Here is a 6,388-nt window from a genome sequence, read left to right on the forward strand (position 1 = left end):
CTCGAACGTCCAGTCCACTCCAATATAGCCAAGATCACATAGCCCGCAAAGGTCCACTGCGTCCCTAAGCCCTGCCATTTGAGTAGCGTCCCTTTCATTCGGCCCTAGCTGCTCATCCTTCCTTAGTACTTACTTACTTACGAAGCCTTTTATCCCAAACAAGTTGGGGTAGGCTAGATATGAAACCCTTTCACGAGGACTTCCCAGGAGGTCACCCATCCTAGTACTACTCTCGCCCAAATGGGTTTCATACCCAAAAAACTGGCTAGTTTTTACGTTGGCTCGCCAAGCCTATCACAACTCTTAGATATGAAACCCTTTCACGAGGACTTCCTAGGAGGTCACCCATCCTAGTACTATTCTCGCTCAAATGGGTTTCATACCTATGGGACTGGCTAGTTTTTACGTTGGCTCGCCAAGCCTATCACAACCCTCCTCCTTTACCCGGGCTTGGGACCGGCTATGCCTAGAAGACATAGGCGGAGTTTCTTCCTTCCTTAGTATCTCATTAAAATCACCGATACAAGCCCACGGGAGGGTAGATTCACCCCTCAAGAAAGACATCATATCCCACGTGTTTTGTCTTAGGTGTCTATGTGCCTCTCCATAAAAGCATCTAAATCTCCACTCCTTTCTGATATCTGAAACCACCATATCTATATGATACTTCGAGAAATTCAGTAGCCTCATACTAACCGGGCTCTTCCAAAAAATAGCAAAGCCGCCACTTCTTCCGCTACTACCAACCGCATAGCCTCCTTCATACCCCAGAACCCTCATCAGGCCTTCAACTCTCTGCTTGGACAATTGAGTTTCAACTAGACAAACCACTTCCGGCGCACACTCCTTGATGAGCTCCTTGAGCTCTCGAACTGTCGAGGGGTCCGCCTATCCCTCGACAATTCCAACATATGATTCTCATTGAGGGCCGCCTCACTAGTGAATTCCATGTCCTCTCCCTCTTCTCTTAGCTCAAGTCTAAAGGTACAAATGAGAATGTGCTGGGTGTAGTTGTAGTTGCCGTGTTGCCTGGCTACCGAGCAGCCCAAGCCCAGTAGTCGCTAACAGGCCGCCGCACCACGCGTCCATGCGAGAGAGCGCCCTCCCAGGTCTCCGTTCCTCTCCCGTCGCCGTCATCTCCATTGCCACTGCTGGCCGTCACCGTCGCTGGGAGGAGCACCAGATCTGCGCCTCCCTACTCCTCCCCATCGGGACCGGGTAGGAGGTGGATGACCGAGGACCCCGGGGACGACAAGGTGGCCGAGCAGTCCACGACGCCGTCGGAGACAGAAAAAGGGGTCCAGCCATCCGCGGCGCCGTCGCCGACGTCCAGAATGGGACGCTCATCATGCTTCTCCACTTTATGGCCGTGTGTAGCTTGCAGAGGCAGATTTCAGCGGTGGCATGGTCGTGCAGCCTCTCCATACCACAACGTCTTTCTCCTCAGGTAACCACGTCTTGATGTTCTACTCCAATTTGCCTGCAACTGTATCATCAATTTAAGTGACTGGATTGTTGTGCATACTATAATGTTCAGGCCGGTTGCTACCTTAAGTAAATTTGTATTGTTTGCAGTTGATAGGATCAAGATTTTGTTCAAAAAGAAAGAGATATAGAGGTTCACTTTCTTGCCCAGGTGAGTGCTCGAGTTGGTAGTGTTTAGAGGATACATAACCTTGGTGGCGTTTCTACTATTTTTCATCTGCTCAAACTGTAAGTATATTCAGATTAATTTTTATTTTACTGCAGGCTGTAAAAACTCGTAAATCATGCTCTTGAGATTATCGCCATGAGTAGTATTTACTGGCATATCATGTTTTAGATGTTTCTCTTCAAGAGATGCTTGCACTTTAGTTAGAGAATTTTATTCCTGCCGAATCAGTAGTATGTGTTAGAATTGTGTACGAGAACAGGGAACAAGTATGGTAGGCAGTGCAACATTTAATTAGCAATTAGACCGAAAGATCATACTCATAGGCAATGATGTTCTTGTCTCATTCTTTATTTATTACCAGATCATATCCATAAAAACGTATTGCTTAATCGAGTCTTGGTTTACTTACATGTTCTGCTTATAGAACCATTATTTTCTGTAACGACCTGCTTCACAATGATGTGGTCCAAACCAAATATCTTTTCTTTTGTTAACAAACATTTGTTATTATGCTTAGCATTATCGGGGTGACCTCTCAGATTTGGAGTTGTACTTCGTTATTATGAATAATGAATATGGTCAACAATCCGAAGAAGAGTTGCTTTCTGCTGGGAGAGTGACGCGTGTGTTACTAATCTCTTATTTAGCGTTGCTCTAGGGTCGGTAGTACCATATGAAAGATCAAACATTTCATTCCTCCTTTTGTTCTGATGCAGATGCTTGCTTATGTGGTTGCAGATCGACTTGCGATATGTTAAGCAAATCACTGTGCCACGCAATGAGCAATTAGAAAAGAGTGTTTCACCAAAGGTGAGGATATTTTTGTTCATCTAGGTTGTATTTAAAATAAGATTTAGCTACAGATAATCATTAGTCAACTATTGTAATTTATTGGCCAAGCGTGTAGTTAGAGTTAATGTGTCAGTGGTAAATAATGCATCATAGAGTTTTTTTTGTTAGTACACATTGTTTTGACGTCTTTAGGAGGTCTGAATATACGAGTTTTTTGTCTCTGATAGATATAGTATGGACCTGCAGCTTGTTGATAATTTGCTCCTTGGGAGGTCTGTTTCCTTCAAGTACAGCTAAAGCAAAGAGACACCAAGTTGTTTACTGCTTGAGATTTTGATTACCAATCTGCAACAATGCACATGCCCTTTGGTATTGCACTCTAAATATTTTCATTGCTCATTTGTTCTCCTGCGGATAGTTTACATCTTAACTGTCTACAACAAAAGGGATCCAAAGCCATCCATGCCATTCCGTATTCCTCTCATCATACACTTGATCATAAAAATCAGCTTATTTTGTTACGGCCCTACCATTTAATCTATCAAACTACTGTTATTGCAATTGGTCTTGAAAGGCCACTAAACTATTACTACATTATTTGGCATTGCTGTATGATTTATTCATTTGGAGGAACTTCTTTTATTGGTGAGAAAAATACTGTGATTCAGTCCCATCCTTTTTACTATGTGATTCGATTTACCAGCACTGGACTTTTTACATGCTGTTATGCATTTATTCAGTCCCATCCTTTTACATTATCCTTCCACTTTCAGCTGAGATATGATATATCTAAAAGCTCTAATGAGCATGTATAGCTAGCAAGGAATAACTAAAGTCTTTGCAATTTACGTGTTGTTGTGCGTCGATTTAGCCCAATTGTGCAATCAGAATGACTTAGATTCCGCCGTTGTCATAAGCCCGAGGTTCTGATCTTAGACCTGGCCATTCGACCAGATACTAAGTCAGACAAACTCTGTCTAGTTCTTGAGATTATTTTCTAGCTTTGGATTAAAAATCTGCAAACAGTACTTATGCTTCTTACATTCCTTCCGGCTGTAAAATACACACATTCTTTCTATTTGTTGTAACTTTCTACTAAACTATGTGTGTTGAACAAAGCATGTCATCTTATTTCAGATAAATGATGATGTAGTAATGGATGCCTTCTACACGCTACATGTGTGGTTCCCGAATTGGACCATATATTTTCACGAAGATCTTCAAGTGTGGCATTTGCTTAATTCTCTCACATCTGCCATTTAAAGTTCCTCTCTTTGCTTCTAATCAATCTGTGTAGATACTACTCCCTCCGTTCCTAAATATAAGTCATTTGAACAATTCATAAAAGAATATTGAAGGAAGAGAGATTTCACATATAAATACATTATCCTAGACATCTTTTATAATTGGGAGCACTCATTAAGTATGACATGCTAAAGAGTTGATGTTAGACAAGGAAGACAACGTAATGGGTTATGTTTTCCGACATCTCAGTTAAAGTATATTGTCATGGATCATTCAAACATGTTGAGCTTGCCTTTCCCTCTCATGCTAGCCAAAATTCCTTGCACCAAGTAGAGATACTACTTGTGCTTCCAAATATCCTTAAACCCAGTTTTGCCATGAGAGTCCACCATACCTACCTATGGATTGAGTAAGATCCTTCAAGTAAGTTGCCATCGGTGCAAGCAATAAAAATTGCTCTTTAAATATGTATGATCTTTTGGTGTGAAGAAAATAGCTTTATACGATCTTGTTATGGAAACAATAAAAGCGACGGACTGCATAATAAAGGTCCATATACAAGTGGCAATATAAAGTGACGTTCATTCGCATTAAGATTTTGTGCATCCAACCCTAAAAGCGCATGACAACCTCTGCTTCCCTCTACGAAGGGCCTATCTTTTACTTTATGTCTTTTACTTTATGCAAGAGTCAAGGTGATCTTCACCTTTCCCTTTTTCATTTTATCATTTGGCAAGCACTTTGTGTTGGGGTGATCCTGATATATATATCCAATTGGATGTAAGTTAGCATGAACTATTATTGTTGACATCACCCAAAGGTGAATACGTTGGGAGGCAACACTATAAGCCCCTATCTTTCTCAGTGTCCGATTGAAACTCCATAACCATTAGTATTGCGTGAGTGTTAGCAATTGTAGAAGACTATACGATAGTTGAGTATGTGGAGTTTGCTATTCCTAAAAATAATATGAATTGCAATTGTTTGATGACTGAGAACATAGTTTGCTAGTTTTCAAGAATGTTTATGGTCTATGCTTTGACATGTGAATTGCTTGTTACTTTATCGTGAGAAGTTTTATGAGATGAACTACTGATATGACACATTATCATGCTAGAAAAGGTGATTGAAATTTTCATTGATCAAACTTGTGCACCTTCTAGCATTCACACTTCATAAATTCTTTCTTTTATCATTTACCTACTCGAGGACGAGTAGGAATTAAGCTTGGGGATGCTGATACGTCTCCAACATATCTATAATTTATGAAGTATTCATGCTATTTTATTATCTGTTTTGAATGATTACGGGCTTTATTATACACTTTTATATTACTTTTGGGACTAACCTATTAACCGGAGGCCCAGCTCATATTGCTGTTTTATTGCCTGTTTCAGTATTTCAAAAAAAAGGAATATCAAACAGAGTCCAAACGGAATGAAACCTTCGGCAGCGTGATTTTTTTGGAAGAATATGATCCTGGAGACTTGGAGTTCATGTCAGAAGATCCTCGAGGAGGCCAGGAGATAGGGGGACGCCCCCCCCCCTACTGGGCGCGCCCCCTGTCTCGTGGGCCCCTCGAGCACCTCCCGACCGACTTCTTTCGCCTATATAAGCCTACGTACCCTAAAAACATCGAATATCAAGATAGATCGGGAGTTCCGCCACTGCAAGCCTCTGTAGCCACCAAAAACCTCTTGGGAGCCCGTTCCGGCACCCTGCCGGAGGGGGAACCCACACCGGTGGCCATCTTCATCATCCCGATGCTATCCATGACGAGGAGGGAGTAGTTCACCCTCGGGGCTGAGGGTATGTACCAGTAGCTATGTGTTTGATCTCTCTCTCTCTCTCTCTCGTGTTCTCTCTCTGGCATGATCTTGAGTTATCGCGAGCTTTGCTATTATAGTTGGATCTTATGATGTTTCTCCCCCTCTACTCTCTTGTGATGAATTGAGTTTCCCTCTTGAAGTTATCTTATCGGATTGAGTCTTTGATTTGAGAACACTTGATGTATATCTTGCCGTGTTTATCTGTGATGACAATGGGATATCAAGTGCCACTTGATGTATGTTTTGGTGACCAACTTGCGGGTTCCGCCCATGAACCTATGCATAAGGGTTGGCACACGTTTTCTTGACTCTCCGGTAGAAACTTTGGGGGCACTCTTTGAAGTACTTTGTGTTGGTTGGATGAATCTGAGATTGTGTGATGCATATCGGATAATCATGCCCATGGATACTTGAGGTAACAATGGAGTATTTAGGTGACATTAGGGTTTTGGTCTAGAACTCTATGGTGGATCGAGCGGAAAGAATAGCTCTATGTTATTTTACTAGGAACTCTTGAATAGATCGATCCGAAAGAATAACTTTGAGGTGGTTTCGTGCGCTATCATAATATCTTCGTTTGTTCTCCGCTATTAGTGGCTTTGGAGTGACTCTTTGTTGCATGTTGAGAGATTGTTATATGATCTATCTATGTTATTATTGTTGAGAGAACTTGCACTAGTGAAAGTATGAACCCTAGGCCTTGTTTCCTATCATTGTAATACCGTTTACGCTTACTTTTATCATTAGTTACCTGGCTGTTTTTATTATTTCAGATTACAAAAACCTTTATCTACTATCCATATTGCACTTGTATCACCATCTCTTCGCTGAACTAGTGCACCTATACAATTTACCATTGTATTGGGTG

At 41.5% G+C, this 6,388-nt stretch overlaps 1 long non-coding RNA gene across 2 annotated transcripts; it reads left to right on the top strand.

Annotated features, from left to right (window-relative positions):
* The first annotated feature begins 1,011 nt into the window (after positions 1 to 1,011).
* On the top strand, positions 1,012 to 3,806 carry LOC119332453. Of its 2 annotated transcripts, none has more exons than XR_005160944.1 (3): positions 1,012 to 1,447; positions 1,538 to 2,464; positions 3,584 to 3,806. It is a non-coding gene; the product is annotated as an uncharacterized LOC119332453 (long non-coding RNA). The 2 variants fall into 2 exon arrangements; XR_005160939.1 differs by having other exon boundaries at positions 1,576 to 2,464.
* The last annotated feature ends 2,582 nt before the right edge of the window (positions 3,807 to 6,388 follow it).

The sequence above is a fragment of the Triticum dicoccoides genome, chromosome 1B, assembly GCF_002162155.2.
Source record: "Triticum dicoccoides isolate Atlit2015 ecotype Zavitan chromosome 1B, WEW_v2.0, whole genome shotgun sequence".
Lineage (NCBI taxonomy): Eukaryota > Viridiplantae > Streptophyta > Magnoliopsida > Poales > Poaceae > Triticum > Triticum dicoccoides.